The 17,080-nt window shown below is 35.3% G+C and overlaps 1 protein-coding gene across 1 annotated transcript in view; it reads right to left on the bottom strand.

Annotated features, from left to right (window-relative positions):
* The window catches only part of MACROD2 (mono-ADP ribosylhydrolase 2), a 2,049,910-nt gene that overhangs the window by 1,612,385 nt on the left and 420,445 nt on the right, over window positions 1–17,080 (bottom strand). The gene's annotated exons all lie outside the window — the stretch shown is intronic.

Here is a 17,080-nt window from a genome sequence, read left to right as displayed (position 1 = left end):
AAAATCAAAGTTGGATGCTTAACCGACTGAGCCATACAAGTACCTCACTACCATATTTTTCATAATCACAAACAACATTGTAATGAATGCTCTGTAAAGGTCTTTGGATATTCTCTACATGTAGGTTATATTCTAGCAGAGCTGAAGTTTCCCCAGGTGGGGGGGGGGGGGGAGCGGGGGAAGAAGGAATTATGTATGCCTCCTTAGCTATACAGTTCTTTGCTCCCAGCCCCAGACCTCTTTACTCACCCTACAACTCACACATACATATGAATCTGTTTCATTACAACTAGTCAATACAATCTCATTTAAAAAGTTACTTCTTCTAAGAAGTGTTCTCTGATTACTTCCATCCTTACACTTCTTTTTTATTCATATAAGATACTGTGTAGACATTTAAAAAATATTATTATTATTATTATTTTTAATCACTGACACATCAACTGGAGTCCTGCTATTCACAGCTTAGTTTATTTTCTACTAGAGTAGAAAATGTAGGGTCTCTACCATCTCTATCTATCTCTTGGCAGAAATAATAAAACTAGATTATACTTATACTCAGAAATCTGATCAATTTAGTTAACTCAATAAAGTGATTCATTGATTTGAAGAGTAGGAAAATTCATTTTTGATGGAATTAATAAGTGTTTAGGGGCGCCTGGGTGGCGCAGTCGGTTAAGCGTCCGACTTCAGCCAGGTCACGATCTCGCGGTCCGGGAGTTCGAGCCCCGCGTCGGGCTCTGGGCTGATGGCTCAGAGCCTGGAGCCTGTTTCCGATTCTGTGTCTCCGTCTCTCTCTGCCCCTCCCCCGTTCATGCTCTGTCTCTCTCTGTCCCAAAAATAAATAAACGTTGAAAAAAAAAATTAAAAAAAAAAATAAGTGTTTAAATTGGTCAATTCAGCCAAATCATTTGGTCTGTATAGACCTATATGAATACAGTCTATATCATCACAATAATATCCTATGATAAAATGTATGACACTAACACACCAGAGGAGATTGACCTTCAGCATTACAAGTATTAATAGATATTATTATTATTATAGATCATTATTAATCATAATATATTTTAAACATAGTAAAATCACTTCTGCAGGACAAGATAAAATAACAGAGACCAGACATACCTTCTAGTCTGAAGCAACTAAAAATATTAGACCAACTACATTACACAATAATTTCTGGGCATAGGACATAAAACAGTATAGAACAGTGTTCCCTGAAAGGAAAAAAACAAATTAAATGAGCCCAAGGATTACCCTAGCTAACTGCCTAAAAATATTTTTAATGTGGCAACAATAGAGAAAGTTACCAAAGATGGATTCAAGCAGTCTTACTGAGTTGAAAAAATGGAATACAGTACCCAAAATGCCAAGGGAGCTATAGTTCACTAGCAGATTATTAAAAGAAAAAAATCATACAGAAAAGCTACAAGATCTACAGATAATAACTCTATTTTCAGCTGCAGCACATGCATATGATGGAACTACCTGAGAGGAATAATTTCCAGTACTCATGCATGTCTGAGAAAAGTTTATGTTCCAATTAGCCATTAATGAAGAATCTCATGATTTATAATACATCAGGTGGAGTACCAAAGGATGCTAAACTCAATAGTGGAAAAAATTGGTCCTAGAAGAAAGTCTTCTCTGGTCCTGCCTCAAAAAACTTAAAAGCAAACCCCAAAAGAGTCAAACTATTATCAAGTAACTTCAATACATTCCAGAATAAAATTCAAGATATTGACAGAATATAAAAATATTCAGTACCAAAACTTCACAATATTTGTGATCAAATCAACAATTATAATGCATGCAAAGATACACACACACACACACACACACACACACACATATAAAATACAACTATAAAGAGGAGAAAAAATCAATCAATTGAAAGACTTAAAAATGACACAGATGATAAAACTAGTAGACAAGGGTATTAAGAACCATTATAATTATATTCAATATGTTGAATATATTAAGACCTAAGATTTTTAAAAATCAAATTTCAAGTGCTGAGAAATATACAAGATTAAAATAATACAGTAATGTGATTAAAGATAAGGATAAAATAGAAAGAAATATGGTAAACTTGAAAATATAGCACAGAAACTATTCTGAATGGAACAGAGCAAAAGGACTGAAACAAAAAAGAAAATGAGAATAAACTGAGAGTTGATGGGGGATGGGAGGGAAGGGAAAGTGAGTGATGGGCATTGAGGCAGGCACCTGTCGGGATGAGCACTGGGTGTTGTATGGAAACTTCTGACAATAAATTTCATATTAAAAAAATAAATAAAATAAAATAAAAGATAAAAAATAAAATAAAAATAAAACGTACAGACCGTTAGTCACCTGCAGGAAGATTTTAAGTATCCTAACATGCATATATTGAGTCTTCAAAGAAGTTGGGTAGAAACAGAAAAACAAAACAAAACAAAACAAAACAAAAAACTTGAAAAAATAACCAAGGAAGCTATTCAAATTTTATTAAAACTACAGACCCACAGAACCAAAAACCTCAACAAACCATAAGCACAAGCAAAACAATGACAACTCTACCAAGTAAATTATAATCATATTACCTAATAATGGTGATAAAGAGAAACTTAAGAGGAGCTAGAGAAAAAACACAATTTATGTAGGGTAACAAAGATTGAATGACAGCAGACTTTTCATTGGAAACAACGCAAGCCATAAAACAGTAGAGGAACATCTTTAGAGTACTGAAAGAAAAACTGTAACTTAGAATTCATACTCAGTGAAATATGCTTTTAAAATGAATATTTTGTCAGATAGAAAGACTGTTTTCATGAATGCTGAAAGAATACATTACCAGCAATATTGCAATATAAGAAATGTTAAAGTCCTTCAGGCAGAAATAAAGAAATGCCGGATGGAAATATGAATTAACAACAATTTTTCAATGGAAAGCATTGGAAATGGTAAATATGTAGATAAATAGATTAGATATTTTTTGTTTTTGAAATTTCTTTAAAAGATAATTGACTAAAGCAAAATGTGTAACAATGAATTACGAGGTTTATAATACATTTAAAGATAGCATAACAAAAACAGTGCAAAGGCCAAAAGAGGGAAAAGGAAAATATGCTGTTTTAAGATTATTATAATACACATGAATATTATGCTATTACTTGAAGGGGAGACTATAATAAGTTCAGTGTATACATTATAAACCACTAAAAAAGTTATAACTTATAAGCCAACAATATAAAACAAACATTTAAACCCAACCATATCAATATTTTAGTTAAAAGTAAGTGGTATGAGTATACCAATTAAAAATCAACAATTTTTAGATTAGATTTTAAAATCAATACCAACCAAATGCTGACTACAATAAATCTCATTTAAATAAAAAGACACAAAAAAGTTAAAAGAATGGCACAATATACAAGAAATGCATGAAATACAAATACAAGAAAAAACAAGAAACCTGGAGTGGCTATTTAGATAAAACAAATTTCAGAAAAAAATAACATTATCAAAAATAAAGAGGGTCTTTCCATAATGATAAAAAGATCACATCATCAAGAAAACATAATGATCTTAAACATTAACACACTTAATAACAAAGATTCAAAATACATGAAGCAAACACTGATAGAACTGTAAGGATAAATACACAAAACTTCAATCACAGCCAGTGATTATAACACCATTCTCTCAATGAATAATAGAATAATACTATTCTATTATTATTATTATTATTATTATTATTATTTATAACCCTAAATACCTATACCAATAAAGAAGGAAGGTTTCAAATCATTACTTTCCATATTAAGAAACCAAAAAAATAAGACTACATGAAACACAGGGTAAGCCAAAGAAAATGGATAACAAATATCAGAATGGAAATCAATAAAATAAAATAAAATAAAATAAAATAAAATAACAGGAAAAAAACACAAAAATCAGTGAAATCAAAATCTGCTTCTTTAAGATGAATTCAATTGATAAATCTCTAGGCAGTGATGAGGAGAAAAACAATAGAACAAACATTAACAAATCAGGACTGAGCAAAGTGATATTATCACAGATTATACATATATTAAGAGGATAATAAGGAAATACTATGAATACCTTCATGCCAATAAATTTGACAATACAGATGAAATGGACAAATTAATTGAAAAACTCAAACTACCAAAAATTCTTCCAAAAAAAACAAACCAACAAATAAATAAAGAACCTGAATAGCCCTATAGATAGTATAGAAATTAAATTTAAAAATTTTTAAATTACAAAGTTAAAAGCTTTCCCACAATTACACACACACACACACACACACACACACACACACACACACACACACACCTCACTCTAGACGCAGATGTCTTCACTGGTGAATTCCACCAAACATTTAAACAGCACATATCAATTCTACAATACTCCTGCAGAAAGTTGAAGAAGAGGGAATACTTCTTAATACATTCTATGAGACCTACCCTACCCTAATATCAAAACCCTCGGCATATAAAATTTGAGGGGACACAAACATACAATTTGTAACAACTCCCCTGATATATAGACAGCAGTAAAATGCTAAGATATGAGTATAAAATTAAAATTATATTCACATCAGGAATTAAGAAGAAAACTTACTTCTCTATTGGTAGGAAAGAAAAGGTGGATAAAGAGAAGGATGGAAGCAAGGCTTTGCACAGATGAGTGCTGATGACCAAATATGATAGGGCTTGCAGCCAGGGGAGGAAAAAGATTCAAGGCAAAGGAAATAAGGCAATAAAATGTGAAAAGAAGAGAAAAGGGGAACTATACTGAGGAACACAGTCTATATTCAATTTTCTGGCCCTTGGCATAGCTAAGGAGAGAAGGTGAAAAGAAGTCTGTAAAATTCACTAGAGTTCTAGCATAAGGGACCTGCATGCTAGGTTACTGACTCCTGACATTCAGTTCAATTTGCCTTTCCTCCATTCCTTCCCCAAATACATGGACTGCATACATCAGACATGGTTTCAACATACATGTTAACTTGCTCACTCACAAATTTCCTAGCCTTGTGAACTGAATGTGTTTCATACGTATTCTATCTCAGACCATATATTTTATTTAATCAGCTCTCCTAACAAGATTTCAAACTGGAAAGTACTCCATGCTGTTAATGATAACCTCTGCCTTCTACCTCTCCACTTTCTTAATCTAAAAAAACTTGCTCTTTGAAAAATGAACACATACCCAGATCTCAAATCCGTGTTATTTCACGTAAAGGGAGTTTGGATTCAACCTGTCAGTGAGCCTTCTTTAGTGTCCTAGAAATTCATAGATACCATAGTCCTAGCCTAGAGAGTACAGGGCTGAGATTAGCTACAGAAGAGCTACACTGCATGGGTCTGGAGGCAGGCACAAATCCACACATGGGTCACAAGAGATGTGCATCCAAATTGCCATCAAAATAAGAAACCCAAGACAAAATTCTATCAGGGCCCAGAGAGTACAGCTAAAGGATTGCAGAGCTGGGGAGGATAAAAGTTGAGAATGGACAGTACAAATAGGCAAGGTGTAAAGCTGTCTAGGTAAAAAAAAAAAAAAAAATCTGTATTCCCTGCAGATTGGTATGGGGAAGTAGTGTGATACATTAAATATACTTAGGACAAAACTATAGCTCCACCTCAAATATCTTACATTTTTACAGAGTTGCAGAGGGCATTCACACATACTGTATATCCTTATTTTATGCCTACAATTTTGAGAGGCTATTAAGTCTAGAAATTGAAACTTAGAGATGTAATTCTACCAGTTATTCACTTAGTAAGTGTTGGAACTAGTGATTAAGTCTGAGATCTATAATTACAGATTTCCTTTCTACTTAGTTTTTAAACTAATCTATGTACTTGGGGCACTATATTGCTTTGTCTTCCAAGGTAAAATATAGCTGGGTGTAATGAAAATATTTTGGAAAGAGAGGTAGCAACCTAAGTAAACTACAGGAGAAAAAATTGAATACTGAAGCTACAAAAGGTCTTAAAGATCATTTTAGTCTAATTCCTTCACTGATTGAGTGAGAATACTGCAGCCTAGAAATTAAGAGATTATCTAAGGCAATGTTGTCCAAAAGAGGTATAACGCAAGCCATAAATGCTAGCTAGCCACATATGAAATTGTAAATTTTCTAATGGTCACATTAAGTAAAAAGAAGCAAATGAAACTAATTTAGTATTTTATTTCATCTAATGTAACCAAAATATTATCAATTCAATATAAAATCAATATAATAAGTTCTTAAAGAGATAGACTATATTCTCTTTTTTCTTAAATAATTGTTATCTTGTATGTAATTTATACTTTCAGTAAATTTTTACTAGCCATATATTAATACTCAACCACATGTGGCTAGGTGTAAAGCCATCAAACACTATAATGAAGATAGAATGAGCACTCTGAAATTCTGATTCTTGGCAGAGTACTTAACCAAATTCACTATGTCACTTCCCCACCTAATAAATAATTGTGCCTTCCCTGATAAAATGAGTTCAAGTAAACTCAAGTATTTCCCAGGTTCAGTTCATTCCAAATAGCTTAAAATGTTCCTAATGAAAACATGTTATACTCAGAGTATATAGTGTATATATAGAGTATATAGTATATATTCACTAGCATATAGTGAATAATTGTAAAAAAAAAAAAAAATCTAAGAATGAGTCTTCCAACAGAGACATTCCCTTTAAGAAATAATCAGAGTAGGGGCGCCTGGGTGGCGCAGTCGGTTAAGCGTCAGACTTCAGCCAGGTCACGATCTCGCGGTCCGTGAGTTCGAGCCCCGCGTCAGGCTCTGGGCTGATGGCTCAGAGCCTGGAGCCTGTTTCCGATTCTGTGTCTCCCTCTCCCTCTGCCCCTCCCCCGTTCATGCCTCGGCCCCAAAAATAAAAAAAAAAAAAAAAAAATTAAAAAAATTAAAAAAAAAAAAAAAAAAGAAATAATCAGAGTGGTTCAGTTGGTTAAGCTTCTGACTTTGGCTCAGGTCATGATCTCATGGCTAGTAAGTTTGAGCCCCACATCAGGCTGTGTGCTGACAGCTCAGAGCCAGGAGCCTGCTTTGGATTCTGTGTCTCCCTTTCTCTCTCCCCCTCCCCTGTTCATGCTCGCTTGCTCTTGCTCTCTCTCTCCTCTCTCTCTCTCTCTCTCTCTCTCTCTCTCTCTCTCTCTCTCTCAAAAGTAAATATTAAAAAAAATTTTTAAATAATCAAATGAACCCATTATATATATGATCCATATCAATAGATAATGGAAAAGCCATCAATGTTTTACTCCAATTTGTATTACTAAGGTGGCAAAAATCCAGTTATTATTAACAATAAAAAGACATTTATTTTCAGCCATTTCTTTCAAATACAAATATGAAATTTTACTGAGCATTAAACTTTACAAATGGATTTATTTTTCAACTACAAAATTATCTTCCCACCCTTTTGTCTGACATTAATGTATACCTATCTTAACAACAAATATATACTATGCTTTTACTGGAATTATTATTAAATTACAGGTACAAAATGGCCACTCTCATGAGATGTGTTTGCAAATTATAATAATATTTTAAATTGTTTCACTGTTTTTAATTTTATAAAGTATTTCCTCTCTGTAAAAGCTAATATAGTTTCTAAACTTTTTACTTTATATTTTTTATTTTGGAGAGAGTGTGTGAGTGAGGGAGATGGGTAGAAGGGGAGAGAGACAGAAAGACAAAGAGAGGGAGAAAGAGAGTGAATCTTAAGCAGACTCCATGCTTAGTGCAAAGCCTGATTGACACAGGGTTCCATCCCACAACCCTGGGATCATGACCTGAGCCAAAAACAAGAGTCGGACCCTCAACTGACTGAGCCACCCACGTGCCCCTAATTTCCAAATTTAAATTTTACTCATCAGCCCTAATATAGCTTAATCCTAGATTGAACAGAGAATTAGCAAAATTTGAAATACTTATTTTCATTTACCAAAATGCATAAGCTTTCCAAGGTTAGCAGTCTAACTTGCCAATAATGCCTCAATGTGACTTTAAAAAGTCATATCTGTAAATTATAGCATAAGAAAAAAGATGTATCAACAATAAGGGATCATACATTTAAAATTTTTTAATGTGTTCAAATCACATATGGTGTTGAGAGGGCTGCATCATTATTACCATCACTGTCATCACTCTCACCATCATCATTACTACCAACAAACCATAAAATGCCAAGACTGCAGCACAAAGAAATCACTTTATGCTATTTTTTTCCTCAAAAATGAGTTAAATAATTGTTCCAGTAAAATTATTTTTTATGTCAAATAATCAAGCCATTTTTATAATATTATGACAAAATGAAGACATATCTTGGTCTAATATTTAACTGAAGGCAAAATCATAAATATTTCTGATAACTAGAAATGCATTACATAATTATATTAAAACTGCTTAAACACTTTTCCTGATCTTAATTTATAGATTTTGGTATTAGGTATCAATTCTTATGTATTACAAGGTAAGGTCCAACTTCAGCATATTAAATGATATTTCAGTGGCTTATAATACTAAAAGCTCTCCCAACAGAACCAGTTTCTGATCTACATAAATGAGTTAGAACAATCTTCTGAAATTACACAAGGTTTCAGAAAATAATCCAATTGTATACATTTATACATGCAAGCCACATTCTATCATACCTTAAGGAAAAAAAGAAAGAAAAGAGGAAGGAGAGAGAGAGAGAGAGAAGAAGGAAGGAAAGAAGGAGGGAGGAGGAGGAGGGGAAGAACAAAAGGAGGAAGGAAATATTTCTATTTGTATTTGTACAATTTTGAAATATGTAAAACTAAATATATCAAGTCCTATTATCTAGCTGAAGGTATCTAAGTTTCTATTTGGGACTGCATTAGAAAGTCTAATTTGGTTTTGTGTGGTGTTAATAAAATATAAAAAATGCTTCCTATGGAAAGAGAATTTAAATTAAAAAAAATAATTAAAGAAGTATTAGGAAGGTTTACTTTTACTGAGGAAAAAAAAAAAGAAAAGTCACATTTCTAAGGCAGAAATTTCTTCAAGCTTCAAAAGAATGTTTTGATTTGAAAACTACAGATTTCAATCAGATTTTAATACAGATATTTCCATTTATCTTTTTTCAAACTGGCTTCGACTGCCAAAGTTTTCCTGACTTTAGTGCCAAAAATAGTTATTTAAAAAGCTCCTTATTCACCATACTTTAGATTACATAAAGAAGTAAACGGGGCGCCTGGGTGGCGCAGTCGGTTAAGCGTCCGACTTCAGCCAGGTCACGATCTCGCGGTCCGTGAGTTCGAGCCCCGCGTCGGGCTCTGGGCTGATGGCTCGGAGCCTGGAGCCTGTTTCCGATTCTGTGTCTCCCTCTCTCTCTGCCCCTCCCCCGTTCGTGCTCTGTCTCTCTCTGTCCCAAAAAAATAAATAAACGTTAAAAAAAAAAAATTTAAAAAAAAGAAGTAATTTCCTCTCCAGATTTCACTTATTTAATCATATTGTAATTCTGTAAAACAATAGCTTCACAGACAAGAAAAAATATTTTCTTCTTGTCTTCCTCATCATGAAACAGTTATTGAATGCCTACTGTGTAATCAATGGATTTCTAAATTCATTACTAAAGAATAGATATTTTAATGGGTTAATCATGTGCTGAGTTTATCTAACAATGTTTTATATAGGAATACAGAAAAGCAAATTTAGACTTAGCTTTAAAAATGAGCAATTTAAGTTTTAATCATGGGTCATTTATTATTTGGAAACTATACAAAGACTTAATTGCTGTCTTAAGCTTAGGAAGCTGCAGGAAACCATGAACAAAGAACAAAAGGAAATCAGGAGAATAAGGTATGAACAAGTAGGGAACATCAATAAATACAGAAATTAAAAAAGAAGATATAAAGAAATGGAAAAAGATTCTGTGCTCATGGATTGGAAGAATAAATATTGTTAAAATGTCAATACTATATTCAATGCAATCCCAATCAAAATTGGACCAGCATTCTTCTCGAAGCTAGAACAAGAAATCCTAAAATTTGTATGGAACCACAGAAGACCCCGAATAGCCAAAGTAATATTGAAGAAGAAGACCAAAGCAGGAGGCATCACAATCCCAGACTTTAGCCTCTACTACAAAGGTGTAATCATCAAGACAGCATGGTATTGGCACAAAAACAGACACATAGACCAATGGAATAGAATAGAGACTCCAGAATTGGACCCACAAATGTATGGCCAACTAATCTTTGACAAAGCAGGAAAGAATATCCAAAGGAAAAAGACAGTCTCACAAATGATGCTGGGGGAACTGGACAGCAACATGCAGAAGAATGAAACTAGACCACTTTCTTACACCATTCACAAAAATAAATTCAAAATGGATAAAGGACTTGAATGTGAGACAGGAAACCATCAAAACCCTAGAGGAGAAAGCAGGGAAAAACCTCTCTGACCTCAGCCGCAGCAATTTCTTACTCGACACATCTCCAAAGGCAAGGGTATTAAAAGCAAAAATGAACTATTAGGACCTCTTGAAGATAAAAAGCTTCTGCACTGCAAAGGAAACAATCAACAAAACTAAAAGGCAACCAACGGAATGGGAAAAGATATTTGCAAATGACATATCGGACAAAGGGCTAGTATCCAAAATCTATAAAGAGCTCACCAAACTCCACAGCTGAAAAACAAATAATCCAGGAAAGAAATGGGCAGAAAACATCAATAGACACTTCTCTAAAGAAGACATCCAGGGGCGCCTGTGTGGCTCATTCGGTTGAGCGTCCAACTTCGGCTCAGGTCATGATCTCACAATCTGTGAGTTCAAGCCCCGCATCCGGCTCTGTGCTGACAGCTCAGAGCCTGGAGCCTGCTTCAGATTCTGTGTCTCCCTCTCTCTCTGCCCCTCCCCTGCTCATGCTCTGTCTCTCTCTGTCTCAAAAATGAATAAAAACATTTAAAAAATAAATAAATAAAAATAAAGAAGACATCCAGATGGCCAACAGGCACATGAAAAGATGCTCAACATCACTTCTCATCAGGGAAATACAAATCAAAACCACACTCAGATACCATCTCATGCCAGTCAGAGTGGCTAAAATGAACAAATCAGGAGACTATAGATGCTGGAGAGGATGTGGAGAAACGGGAACCCTCTTGCACTGTTGGTGGGAATGCAAATTGGTGCAGCCACTCTGGAAAACAGTGTGGAGGTTCCTCAAAAAATTAAAAATAGATCTACCCTATTACCCAGCAATAGCACTGCTAGGAATTTACCCAAGGGATACAGGCATGCTGATGCATAGGGGCACTTGTACCCCAATGTTTCTAGCAGCACTTTCAGCAATAGCCAGATTATGGAAAGAGCCTAAATGTCCATCAACTGATGAATGGATAAAGAAATTGTGGTTTATATACTCAATGGAATACTACACAGCAATGAGAAAGAATGAAATATGGCCTTGTGTAGCAATGTGGATGGAACTGGAAGAGTGTTATGCTAAGTGAAATAAGTCATATAGAGAAAAACAGATACCATATGTTTTCACTCTTATGTGGATCCTGAGAAACTTAACAGAAGACCATGGGGTAGGGGAAGAAAAAAAAAAGTTACATAGGGAGGGAGCCAAACCATAAGAGATTCTTGAAAACTGAGAACAATCTGAAGGTTGATGGGGGGTGGGGGGGGGGTAGATGATGGGTACTGAGGAAGGCACCTGTTGGGATGAACACTGGGTGTTGTGTGGAAGCCAATTTGACAATAAATTTCATATTTTAAAAAAATAATAAAATATAAATAAATAAGTAAGGAATCATATAGAAATTATGGAGCTGAAAACGCACAGTAACTGAAATAAAAAAAATTCCTAAAAGGGTTCAATAGTGGTTTTGTCAGGCAGAAGAAAGAACCAGTGAACTTGAAGGTAAAGCAATTGAAATTACCCAATCTGAGGAGCAGAAAGGAAAAAACCATTTTTTTTTCAAAATGAAGAAATCCATACCATTGAAAGAACAACAAACCATCAAGCACATCAACATATGCATCATGAAAATCCCACAAGAAGGAGGGGAGAAAAGAAGAGAAAAATATTTTTTTTAAATAGTTAAACCTGTTTATTCATGGATTCCCTATTTGCAAAATCGCATGCTCACTGAAATTTATTTGTAACCCCTACATCAACATTCACCAGAGTTTTCATAGTCATTCATGCACATGTGTAGGGCAGCAAAAAATTCCAGTTGTCTAATATGTGCATTCCCAGCTGAGGTAAAAAAAAAAAAAAAAAAAAAAAAAAAAAAGAAAAAGGAAAAGAAAAAACTCTGCCTTCTTGTTCTAGCTCTCATACTCAGTATCATTTTTGGTCCACTTAATTACAATTACAGTGTGTGTGTGTGTGTGTGTGTGTGTGTGTGTGTGTGCGCGCGCGCACGCACATGTGCTTTTTGGTAGGGTTCCACTGTTTAAAATAGTCCAAACATGGTGCTAAAGTGCAGGCTAATATTCCTAAGGACCAATAAGCTGTGACGTGCCTTTTGGAGAAAACTGGTGTTCAGGCATCAGTTACACAGTCTGGTGGCTATGAGTTCAATGTTAATTAATCAATAATACAGTACATCCAGACAAAGGTAAAAAAAAAAAATATTTGTCAGTCTTTGTCAGCTCACTCCAGCAAGTGCTAAAGTAACATTTAGAGTATGTGATGAAGCTACGGACAGATGGAAAAGCATCTAAATTTGTGGATTTGTAAGATGACAACCAACAACAAAAACTATAGTGGAAAGCATTGTTCTGAGGCTAAAAGCTAAATAAATTATAGTAATATTAAAGGACCAGAAAATGTTAAATTCTATTGGTTAATATTTTATTATCAAAAGAAAATAATGTATATAACTAATTATGTGTAAAAATTAAATATTAAATAGGTGTCCTTAAAGAGATGTACAAAAAAAAAAAAAAAAGGAGAGATACACACATTAAACAAGGTTATGTAGTGATTGGTTGACAAAAATTTGTGACCAGAAGCTCCCAGAAACCTAATCCTGTACTTCCACTAAAAGCAATGGCTCAATATTCTCTAATTCAGTGTTTTCAGTGACTTCATAAAAATAACTGCTATGAATAAAGAGAATCAAATGCAAAGAGATTAAATCAGTAATCAAAAACCTCCAAACAAAAATATAGAACCAGATGGGATTTCACTGGTGAATTTTACCAATATTTAAAGATTTAACACAAATTCTCTCAAACTCTTTCAGAAGATAGGAGGGAACACTTCATAACACATTCTGTGAGGCCACTTTTGACCTAATACAAAAGCCTTTAAAAGTTAAGAAAAAATTACCATATGACACAGGAATTACATCCTAGATATATATCCATGAAAAATAAAAACACATGTCCACAAAGAAACTTGTACACAAATATTTATAGCAACCTTATTTATAATAGCCAAAAGGTAGAAACAACCTAACCACCTATCAACAAATACACAAATTGTGATATATAAGACTATTATTCAGCCATAAAGAGGAGTGAAGCACTGACATATGCCACAACTTGAATGAGCCTCAAAAACTTTATACTAAGTGAAAGAAGCAAGACACAAATGTCACACATTGTACGATTCATTTATATAAAATATCCAGAATAGGTAAATACAGAGCAACAAAAACCAGAGCAACAAAAAATGGTAGCCAGGGGATATGGAGAGGAGAAGATAGAGAGTGAACACTTAAATAGGTATGGGGTGTTTTTCTGGAGATGATGAAAAACTTTTGAAACTAGAGGTGGTTGTTGAACAACACTAAAATTGCACTAAATGCTACTAAATTGTACACTTTAAAATGAGTTGTATGTTATGTGAATTTCACTTCAATTAAAGAAGGGAAGAGAAAAAAATGACAATAAAACGAATCCATGGTTTCCTGAGAAGAAGATACTATCAGTTACTTCCCCCAAAATGAGGCTGCTAATCTGTCTACTGCTTCTCAACATGTTAAGTATAAAAGACACAGGCCTGATGGTGGCTAAACATAATGTTCTGACAATCTTAGCCCATTTCTAACATCATACTTTCATCAGCACGGAAGCTGCCAATCTAATCCAAATGCCACTGAAAATCCTCCAAATAAACTAAAAGTTCCTCAAAGCACATTGTTTTTTGATAGCATAGATTTGTCCCTACTTGTTTCAAGTTATTGGCCTGTCCTAATGATGGGGCAGAGCAGGCAAGGAGGGGATCCAGGCCTAAAAAAAAAAGGTTCAGGGGCACTTCATTTACACACAGATGAGTTTTCTTGCAATTTTAATTATTTAGAACCCAGCCAACAAACCAAAAGGTCAAAAGCAGCTCCTCACAGTGCTTGTATTTATAGAAGCCCTTATCCTAACATGTATTCATAAAGGATTTACTCAGGTCTTCCCTCATCCATAGACTATGTATTTTTGCTAAAGCTATAGTTCTTTGCACCACAATATTTATGTCCCAATGTTATGCTAACTAGGAACAGCAAATGAGAAGTGAGACAGGAGCTGCTAAAGAATGGCAGTATTAGACTTCCGGGGAAGATGGCGGGATATAAGACAGTTCCTTGTCTCATGGAAACACCTAGATAACCCCCACATCAGTATAACCCAGAAAACAATCCAAAGCTCTCTACAGTTAACCAGAGAGAGGAGGTCACATTGAAAATGGTAGGAAAGGTGGAGGCATGGTCAAGAACCAAACTAACCTGCAAGACTAACCACAAATGAGAGGGACACAATGCGTACGGAGAAGGGAGAGGAAGAGACCCCACACGAAGCACCCCACACATGGGGGACTTGCACTGGAAAGACAAATCCCCATAACACATGGTTTTGAAAACCAGAGGGTCTTAACTTCATGAGTTTTTACAATCAGTGGGGCTTAGCACCAGGAACTTTAAAAATCAACATTAAAAACTTTCAGGGCTTGGCTCTGAAAGACCGAGAGGACAACAGGAAACAGTCCTCACCCTTAAAGAGACAGCATAACCAACAGCCTCAAGGAGATGCAGCATGGAAGCAGCAGTTTGCAAAGTCCCTGGGGTATAGGGGAAGGAGATTTATTTACTAGCACCAGAATGTGCACAGGAGGGGCAGGGATCTTTAGGAGACTTCTCCAAAAATAAGAGCTGGTGCCATTTCTCTCCCCACCTCCAGCCAAGATACCCAGGCAACTGCCAGAACTAGCATGAACACTGGCCACCTAGCTTGCTAACACCTCATGCCCTGCCCGCACATTCTCTTGCTGACTGCTCCATTCAACCTAACCTTGGCAGGAGTCCATTCAAAGCCACCACAAGCATCTCCTTATGCAAGCAGCTCCAACAGTTGGCCAGCTCCACTCCAAAATCACTCTTACCTTGCAGAGAGAGAAAGATAACCACACATACCAGTTCCACAGCAGCCCTAGCAGTGGGCTTGGGGCAGACATCTGATCTGACTGCTGGCCATGCCACCAACAAAAACTTCACAGGGGGCAGCACAAAGACAGAACCTGGTAGTTCAGGGTCACTGCAACCCCAACAGACAGTCTGGGAGCAGACATCTGGTCTGACAGCAGCCTCTCCACCACCACCAACAAAAGCCTCTCAGAGGACAATGCAGGGAGAGCACCCGGCAGTTCAGTGTTATTGTAATCAAAACAGTACAGGACTAGCACAAAAACAGGCACATAGATCAATGGAACAGAATAGAGAACCCAGAAGTAAACCTATGATTATATGGTCAACTAATATACGACAAAGGAGGCAAGAATATATATTGGGAAAAAGTCTCTTCAACAAAGGGTTCTAGGAAAACTAGAGATGAAAAAGAATGAAACTGGACCACTTTCTTACACCATACACAAAAATAAACACAAAGTGGATTAAATACCTAAATGTGAGACCTAAGACCATAAAATTCCTAGAAGAAAATATAGGCAGTAACCTCTTTGACATCAGCCATGGAAATATTTTTCTAGATATGTCTCCTTTGGCAAGGGAAACAAAAGCCAAATTAAACTATTGGGACTACACTAAAACAAGAAGCATTTGCACACCAAGGAAAACCATCAATAAAACAAAAAGACAACCCACCAAATGGGAAACACTATCTGCAAATGATATATCCAATAAGGGGTTAATATCCAAAATATATAAAGCAGATATTCAACTTAATACCCAAAAAACAGATAATCCAATTAAAAATGGGCAGATATGAGCAGACATTTCTCCAAAAAAGGCCATACAGATGGTCGACACATGAAAAGATGCTCAATATCACTCATCATCAATGCAAATCAAAACCACAATATCACCTCCCACCTGTCAGAATAGCTAAAATTAAAAACACAAGAAACAAAAAGTATCAGAGAGAATGTGGAGAAAAAGGAATCATCATGCATTGTTGGTGATAATGCAAGCTGATATAGCCACTGTGGAAGACAATATGGAGGTTCCTCAAAAAATAAAAATATATGGGCACCTGGGTGGCTCAGTCATTAAGCATCTCAGGTCATGATCTCAGATTGTGAGTTCAAGTCTCACATTGGATGAACTCAAGCCCCTCTTCAGGTAAGCCCCGCTTCTCTCTTTCTCTCTCTCTCTCAATCTCTCTCTCTCTCCCCCCCTCCTCTGTCCCTCATTCACCTGTGCCCTCTCCCTCTTAAAATAAAAATAAAAATAAAATAGAATTGCCATATGATCCTGTAATTCCACCTACTAGGTATTTACCCAAAGAATACAAAAAGACTAATTTGAAAAGATAAATGCACCCATATGTTTATTGCAGTACTACTTATAATAGCCAAGACATGGAAGCAACTCAAGTGTCCATCCATAGATTAACGGATAAAGAAGATATGGCATATATATACACGATGGAATATTAGTAATTAAAAAAATAAAATAAAATCTTGCTATTTGCAACAACACGGATGGAGCTAGAGAGTATAATGCTAAGTGAAATAAATCAGTTAGAGAAAGACAAATACCACATGATACCATTCATATGTGAAAGAAAGAAAGAAAGAAAGAAAGAAAGAAAGAAAGAAAGAAAGAAAGAAA

This window comes from Herpailurus yagouaroundi, unplaced genomic scaffold, assembly GCF_014898765.1.
Source record: "Herpailurus yagouaroundi ecotype Mexico unplaced genomic scaffold, PumYag 196, whole genome shotgun sequence".
Taxonomy (NCBI): Eukaryota; Metazoa; Chordata; class Mammalia; order Carnivora; family Felidae; genus Herpailurus; species Herpailurus yagouaroundi.
This window is presented reverse-complemented; position numbering and strand designations above follow the sequence as displayed.